The 9388-nt window shown below is 37.5% G+C and overlaps 1 pseudogene; it reads right to left on the bottom strand.

The window, feature by feature from the left end:
- Positions 1–1392: 1392 nt before the first annotated feature.
- Positions 1393–9368, bottom strand: LOC148588174 (tetrahydroberberine oxidase pseudogene; annotated as a pseudogene).
- Positions 9369–9388: the final 20 nt, after the last annotated feature.

Here is a 9388-nt window from a genome sequence, read left to right as displayed (position 1 = left end):
TCAGGCCTAGCAAAAAAAGTTCTGAAAAGATGTGAGCACTCGTGTACTGTTCATGCGAGCACTTGTGTACTGTTCACAAAATGTAAAAAAATGCTCAGAAGTATGATCTCACGAGGGTGGCGTGATGTCAGGCGAGCGATCGTGTGGTCCCCAGGGCGAGCGGTCGCCCAGTGAGGGTGTTTTGGGCTTTTTGCTTCTAAAAGTTGCTTAGGGCTTAATTGTGCTGAGGTGGCTTAGGGTTTTTTGTTTAGGGCTGGTTTAGAAGGCTAATAATTTGTTGAGTGAGGAATTAAAACTCTTTTTAAAACGATTTAAAAAGTTGGGGTATTACACATATCCATCAAATGAGTCATTCCTAGGTTAATCGCCTCATGGATTGGGATATCCATGGGGTCAAGGTGGATGTTCTTCTCAGCATTTCCTAACTCAAGCGGATTAGGTCCAATGGCCGGATTCCGTTGGGAAGGCATTCTTTGTAAAGGCAGCAAAGTTAGAACCAACTCAGATATAATCAAGCAACCAAACTTAAAGACTTGATCCTTCTAACTAATTAGCTTATCTTCTAGTATGATCATTACCTAGGCTATCTCTCCTACATCCCATAGTTTTCAAAGCAAAAGGCCCTGATAGTAATTGTAACACCGTATTGAAATCAATTAACTGGTAATTGACTCCATGGTTCACTTTCTAGCCTTTTTTACTCAAAGAACAAGACTCAGGGATCTCATTGTCTCTGAAGAGAGACTACAGTGAAAGAATATGACTAAGAGATAGAGATAACAATAATTTAAAACCACAATCATAATAACGAGAGTAAAACTAAAAGCATCACAATATAGATAGATCTCCAAATGTATCGACTAGAGACCGGTTATCAAAATATATACATATCGCTACCTACTGTTCTGAATAAACTGTTTAACTAAACAAAGCATAAAGATGATCTCGAGCATTTCCAGCCGAATAGATCCGTCAGCATCCCACATCGACTTGAGCCATATAGGGTCCAAGTCATCAAAAATGATCATGAGCAAATCATTCACAATGACTAGGTGGCTTCCTGGATCCATCCTCAACTAAGCTAGCTAAACAACATAATTATACATAATGGAGGGGAAATAATACAAGGGTAAGGCCGACGAGTTAGAAAATAGAAATGCACACGATGTACATGTCATTTGAATGATGAACACAGTTGTTGTGAGGTGACAGTTTATCATGTATATATATATATATATATATATATATACTGTAATTATGAGAATCAAGTTATAGTTCAAATTGTATAGTCTACCCGAGATATTACCCATTCTTAGCAAGGTTGGCGCTGTCCCAAGGGACTTGTAATACGTTAAGCTTCCATAGGGAATCGACCATCAATTTTTTGTGTGATTACAGGTATCCTTCGAGCCCTACCTCAGTATAGTTTTCTTCTGCACTGAGTTGCTTTTTCATATCATCCTGCAGCTGGATCAAAGCAATTGCTCCTGGAGTCACCAGCAAGAAAAACCAATTCATCACCATATACAAATATTTCCCAAGGTTGGTAGTCACCCTACACACAACCCTAAACACAGCCTAAATAAATACTACCATTGCACTAACTACCTTGTCCTGATTAATGGTCTAGGCGCCAATGCATGGTTTGACTACATAAGACTAAAAGAGTTACCAATGCATTGCAACAAGGCCCCAGATCTAGGGTTTCAAGGGCAATGACATATCATACACAAAAAAGCAATCACAAGCAAACACAAAGCAACTCCAATGGTTCAGCCTTTACCATGATATGATCTGAAAAATCTAGTCTCCTTTTGGGGCAAGAATAAGGAATAAGAAAAAGTACTTTAATCATAGTTTAATTGATTTGATGGATCAATTTTCTAAAAGGGTAGAATTCAAGACACAATCACACCACAACTAGACATGGCTGTTGGCCAAAGCCCAAAATATATATTAACATGTTGCTGTTATTACTTGGGATTAATAAAATGCCTTTTTTTTTTAGATTTTCTCTTTGAAGCCTTTCATTGAACATCATCTCTACACCTTGGCCTCTTCATCATCGTCTATCTCTACCATCCAAGCCATCACCGGTCCAAACACTAGCCCAACTACCCCCCCTGGGGGTGGTCGTAAGCCACCCGCAACCCCTATGGGGTTGCTTGCGGTTTGGGGGTGGCTTCCAGCCACCCCGAGGGGGTTAGGGGTGGCTTTCTAGCCACCTTTTCAAATTTTCTTTTTAGATTTAATTTTTAAATTAAATTAATAAAAAATTATTATGCTGACATGGCAAAACAGTGCGTTTTGATTGGGACTAATGGGCGTTACACAAATTTGAGAAAATTTAACGATAGGGATTTATTTGGCATTTCGATTAACCTAGGGAGTAAAAAAACATATAAAAAAAAAAAAAAAAAAAACCTTATGGATTTTACAATTTTGACGAGTTGGCTCAGGGATTTATAATTTATGTACCCTTATAATAATGCATAATTTTATAAATCTACGTATTTCCTTTTTGTCTTTGAAGCTTCTTTAAGAAGCTTGTGGAAATTTTTCTTTAGTCAACGGTCACTGTTTTGAAATTTCATTACATATATGTAAATTTTATGTCTGTTGTTTAATCAAGGTGGCTATATAGGCTTTGATTGGCAAGCCTTTTCTTTTACGCACCGTAGTTGATGTAGATTGAAGTGAAAAAAAAAAAAAAAAAAAAAAAAAAAAAAAAGAGTAAGCATGTTTGGTATAAAAAATAAAAAAGTGGTATGGAAAAGTAAAAAAATTTTGTTTTATAGTGATTTTTTTAATTGAATAGTAATAAAAAAGTGAATGATGTGATATAAAAAGTGAAAAAAGTTAAAATATTTTGATGATTTTTTTGAAAAATTGTGCATGAATAATAACAAAGGAAAAGAAAAGCTTGCCAAACTAAGCCATATTCTCCTTGCGTGATCTGTTAAGGAGAAATCAGATTTTGAAAATGGTTTGAGGGGTTGTTTGTTAACAATCTTCCCTCCGCTCGCCTCAATATTATTCACTTCTTTTTTTCAAAAAAATTAACATCAAAACATTCTTTAGGGGAAACTTCACTTTAGACCCGTAAAGTACCACGTGATTTGACATATCCCTCCATCCTCCCGAACTTTGAAACCTCTCCATTTGGACCCTAAACTTTCAAATGAAGTCAATTTAAACCCCTTTGTCAGATGTAACCGTTAACTTCTAACGACAATACCTAAAAAGACAAAAAATACCCCTGATTTTCATTTTTTTTAAAAAAAAAAAAAGAAAAAGAAAAAAGAAAAAAAAACCCGTGGGTCTGGCAGTGACCCACGCAGGTCTAGCCAGAGACCCGTGTAGCTCTCGGCCAAAGACCCATACGAGTCTGGCCACCCAACCCGGGTCATGGCAAGACCCGTGTGGATCTTGCCTAACCATGCTGGGTCTCGGGAGACCCAGCCGTGGGTCTCTGGCCGAGACCCATGCAAGTCTAGCCACCCAACTTGGGTCATGGCAAGACCCGCGTGGGTCTTGCCTGACCCATGCTGGGTCTCGGCCAGAGACGCACCGTGGGTGATAGCTAGATTTTTTTTTTTTTTTAATTTGGAAGAAAGGGTAAATTTGGATTTTCCTTTTTTTAAAAAGTCAGGGGTATAAACGTCATTATCTCGTTTTTAACGTTTTAAATCTGACAGAGGGGTTCAAATTGACTGCAATTGAAATTTTAGGGGTCCAAATTGAGAGGTTTCAAAGTTCCCAGGGGGGGGGGGTATGTCAAATCACATGGTAGTTTAGGGATCTAAGGTGAAGTTTTTCCTCCTTTTTATATCACATCATTTACTTTTTACTATTATTCCAATAAAAAAATCACTATAAAAACAAAATTTTTCTTAACGATATGCTATGTTTCGTTATAGCAGTGGTTCGAATGTTTGAGGAAACTAGCGAGCGTACGAGGTAAGTAAATACTTACGACTGCTTTCTTTAAAAACGTGTGATATGTTAGTTGATTGAGCACACATATGTTATAAGCATAATTAATTTTTATGCAATTTGGTAATTGTCTTAATAACTGATTAATGAGATGCATTGTATGACATTTTATACCGGTACGTGCGGTATAACGGATATGGGTTTACTATATATACTTTATTTTAGGGGAAACTACCTTTTGCCCCATGAACTATAACGCCTTGGCACTTTCCCCCCATGGACTGTCAATTGTACTACTTTGCCCCCATGAACTACTAGTTTGTGCCCAAAACCCATTTCCGTCAGTCAAAGCCGTTAACTCAGATGGTTAGCCCGTCACTTTGCGTCACATTGCCCCCATGAACTACAATGCATTGTCACTTCGACCATCTGAGTTAACGGCTTTGACTAACGGAATGGGGTTTTGGGCACAAAATGGTAGTTCATGGGAGCAAAGTAGTACAGTTGGCAACTCATTGGGGGAAAGTGCCAAGGCGTTGGAGTTCATGGGGGCAAAGTAGTACAGTTGGTAGTTCATGGGGCGAAAGTGCCAAGGCGTTGTAGTTCATGGGGGCAAAAGGTAATTTCCCGTGATTTTATGATCAAATGTGTGCGTGTTATATGGGCCTTAGATCTAATGATTGTTTCGTGACAGGCGCAGCCATGTTTAATTGGCGGGTTACTATAGGAAGTATATTATTAGTAGCGTGAGCCACCCGAGGTCGAATTCGGTCGGACTACTAGTTATGGACAGCCGTATGCAATATTTGGGGCACCAATTGTTATGACCCCAAAACTGCCCTTGACCATTTTGGTAGGGACACTGGTAACCCATCCAATCCAATTAACTAGTAACTGTCTGAAGGTGTTTCCCATGTTTGTACTCAGAGTAATTATAATGGAAGGTGACAATGACAAATCCGAGTTAACTAAAATAAGTCAGCAAGTGTGCATATACTATCATCAATCAAGACTGAGAGCTATTAATTGAAGTACACTTATCCTAATCTAACATGGATCAAGCAAAATGGACATTGTCTTCTCTTCTTAAGGTCCTTTTAAACAACCTAATAAGCCGCAAATACTGCATACATCTAATACTTAGTAAGTAAAAGAAGCATAGTTTTGTTTTGGCAAGACATAGGTGTAATCCCAGCAACAACCGCCTATAAATTTAATGCAGAAAAACTAGTGCTTCAATAGTTCATAACTATCATGTATGGTCTACCTGAGATATTACCCATTCTTAGCAGGGTTAGCGCTGTCCCGAGAAACCTGTAATACAATGTGAGTGCCCCGACCATTGTACTCTACTGTTCATAACTAGCCGCCTGACCAAGTCTGATCGCATGTGTACGTCTTGACAGTCCTGTAGTGACTTACTAATCAAACATGGCTACGCCGGTCACCAAACAACCATTGACTCCAAGGCCAATATAACACACACACACACACACATTTGACCGTAGAATGAAATTATATATATATATATATATATATATATATATATATATATATAGTAAGCCCATGATCATTATACCACGTGTACCGGTGTACCATGTCATACACTGCATCTCATTATCAATTATTAAGACAATTACTAAGTTGCATAATGGTAAACATGCTCATAACATACACGTGCTCAGTCAGCTGATATATCGCACGTTTTTAAGGAAAGCAGTCATAAGTATTTACTTACCTCATACACTAGCTTGAATCCTTTGACATTTTGAATCACTGTTATAACGAAACATGATTCATCGTTATACGTAGTAATAAAGAACTTACTAGAGACACATAAGGTCCTAATCGAGAACAACTAGTTAGAAGATCACAAAACCCTAATTCTACACATTTTGAACACTAGTCGAACGTTCTGCCAATGAACCGAACTTTCGAGCTCGATGACGAATGTTCGGACAGGATATAGAAAACTTTCGGTCAGAGGCCAAAATGGATGTTAAGCTCTCATCCTCAAATCACTACGTAATAAACCATATCATAGGCTCTAAATGAGTGCATGCATGCATAGTAAACCATGATATTATAAAAGTTGGGGAAAACAAGAAGTGTTTTTAAAACATTTGAAAATCCTTCTCTTTTAAGAAAAATGATACACAAACTCATCATGGTATCTTTAAAACTTGCAAGGAACATGAAAATAACAAGAATAACATGAAAACTAAGTTAATGCATAGGAGTTTACCTTGAAAGTGGCAAACCAACCCAAAATCTTTTCATTCTCTCCCAAAAATATCCTTTCACTCTAAGATTAGTGTTTCTGGTGTAGGGGTGGGTTTAGGGGCGAGAGGGAGGGGGTATTTATAGGAGTGGGAGGCATGCTGGTGTCTGAAAATGTGGAGAATGGGTTAAAATTGCTTTTCAGACTGTCACCGAACATTCAATACTAAGGTGCGAGCATTTAGTGTTCTATTACACAGTAGTTTTAGGGTTGCAGGTCGAACCTTTGGTCAATACTCAATGGTTTCAATTGGGTAAACGAACGTTCGGGATGGTCCCCTGTCGAACGTTCGCACTAAGGTCATGATCTAATGGTCGGTGGTCCTTGTTGAATGTTCGGCTAGAGAGCTGAAGTTGGATTTTTAGGGCTATATTGTAGTGAGAGCTTAGTCAAAAGGATTGACACTTCTTTAAAAGGTTTAAGGGGTGTTTTATAAGTTAAAGTGAATGGTTGTTTTTAATAAATCTTTTTTGGATATTTTGGGGCATCATATTTGTATTGTATTACAGGTTCTTCGGGAAAGCGCCAACCCTGTTAAGAATGGGTAATATCTCGGATAGACCATACATGATAGTTATGACTTATTAGCACATTAGTTTTCTGCATTAAAACTTGTAGGAAATTGTCGCTAGGATTGCACCTATACATCTCAAAAACCAAAACTATATTTTCTGGTGCAATAACAAAGGCAACATCTCATTTGCTTGCTACAACAAATACATGTTTACTTACTAAGTCTTAGTAAGATTTACTCATATTATACTCGACTGGGATTACAACAAATACATATCAAGAGCTCATATCATACTCGACTGTAAGATTTATTAAGTCTTAGACTAACACAGTATTTGTGGCTTGTCAGATAATTTGTTTTAAGAAGACTTTTAAAGAAAAGAAGCCTGAAGACTATTGTATTTATATTAGGTTTGGTTAGAATAATGATAATTCAATTAGTAACTCCCGATTTGTGATTAGTGATAGTATATGCATGCCTAGTGACTTAATTTAGATATCTCAGATCTGTCATTTTCACTTTCCGTTACAATTACTCTAAGTATGCTTGATGGAGGATACCTTCGGACAGTTAGCAGTGAACTGAACTTGAGTGATTGTTAGTAACCCTACTAAAATGATCAAGGCCAATTTTGAGGGCGTTACATAAATGATTTATTTTTGTTGCCTCAGGTCATTTATTTTTGCTTTCTACATGTTCATATTCTAATAAGTTAAATGATTTTAAAGTAGTTGCACAAGTCAATTATCAGTTAATTGGTCTTAGAAAATTTTCAATAACAATCTAAGTTAATCAAAATTAATTACTTTAATTTGGAGACATTACAAATATGTTATATGTGCATTATGCTCTAAAAACTGTTGGTAATAGTGCTAAGTATTTCGTTGTAGACTTTTTTCAGAGAGTGTGAGATTCTCGAGCCTTATTCCATAAGAAATAGGGCTGCGAGGCGAACCAATAAGTTAATTTAGTTAGTTAATTTTCTGGGACATTACAAGTAATTTGCAAGGTTTTAAAATGATTGTTCAGAACATTACAAAACAATTTTTGAACTTAAAAATTAGTTTCAATGACTTATTAATTTGTATTAAAGATCTTGTATTTGTTGTTCCGTAAAAAATAGTAATATATATATTACTTTACTAAAACTATTACCAGTGACCACTATGTTGTCGTCAACATATTGATGACATGTGTTGTATACTTATTTTAGATACCATATTAGTGACAACAATTTTGTAGTCATTGATAGTTTAGATGCATTCATATTGGTTATAAGCTTAGACAAAGTGAAAAAAAAAAAGAACAAAGAAAAATTACACAACTAAGTTTCAGTTTAATAAATACTACAGAAGATTCACGCCTATGAAACCAAATCCATTTATCTATTCTTAAAGTAGGAGTAGAAAAAGGAAAAAAGAGAAAGGGTTTTATTCCTTACTATAATTTTTTCTATCTAAGTACCTCCAATCACCTCGCTCCTTCCACCCTGATGAAAAGGGAGGGAAGCTTTGTTCATTTTGAAAGCCATTAGCAGGATCAACTTTAGTCTTCACATGTACCAACCTGTTAAAGTTGTTCTTGAAATATTTATTACCCCATATGCTCGCCCGTCTATAGCTTGTGTTGCCTTTACCATTTGTTCCAATGTCAAGGTCCCTGTAATTAACATATGCAGCTCTTGGAGATTTCGAAACGTAGGGAGCCATGTAGCTGTAAAGCCTTCTTATCCAACTTATATACCTTTCGGATGCCGCAGTTTCTTCTTCTTACCAGAACACTGCGTAAAAGATTTAGTTGATATTACCAGCTCTATGTGGGAAAGGAGTTGCAGATTCCGAAATTTCACTCATTCTGCCCCCATACGGAGTCAGAACCATTAAACCTGTTTCTCCCCCCTCTTTCTCGTAAAACCTTTGCCAGATGCCTTCCAACCCAAGTTCTGGAATTGGTTCCTGGACATAGTCAGATTTTGCTTTAAAATGGTATCTTGTGGGTGGAGTCCTGTTGAGCAAAACATCCAAGGATTCGCCACTTCTGAAATCAGCAAAGTAGAGGATAGATTCAATCCAACTCATTTCAATGCAATCTTCTCTCACCAAACCCAGCTCAGGAAAGCTCTGTTTCATCATTGGAAGGAGCTTATCAATCCCTCCAAGATACAAGGACTCGAATGAAGCTTGGATGGTCCTCTTCCCTTCTTGGCTGGAATTGACACTTGTTAAGCTAACGCGAACTAACAAGTCTTCGTGAAGCTTGGCTGTAACATATTGCCACCGGTGGACAAGCTTCGTTGCATTTTGTTCCAAGTTCCGATTAACAGTGAAAACAGTCACAGTTGACGGAACGTGAACTAACTTGATTTTCCATGAAAGAACGATTCAAAAGTTCACCCCTCCTCTCCTCGAATCGCCCAAAACAGATCCTCTCCCAATTGGGCGTCGATAATATTGTCAGCAGCAAGGCCATATTTGCGCAACAATGTGCCGTACCCTCCATCGCGCTGAAGTGTCCACCAACTCCCACAGTTGAGGAAATTCCTGCCGGAAAGCCAAGAGTTCTACTTTTCTCGGCGATCCTATAATAAACTTCAATGTTCCAACAGTAGCTCTGAAGATAGTAGGAACTAATCGTCATTGCTAGAACTTGTCCTCTTT

This window comes from Corylus avellana, chromosome 1 (assembly GCF_965113065.1).
Source record: "Corylus avellana chromosome 1, dhCorAvel1.hap1.2, whole genome shotgun sequence".
NCBI classification, from domain to species: Eukaryota; Viridiplantae; Streptophyta; class Magnoliopsida; order Fagales; family Betulaceae; genus Corylus; species Corylus avellana.
The sequence above is the reverse complement of the archived record's forward strand: the minus strand, read 5'-3'. Positions and strand labels throughout refer to the sequence as shown.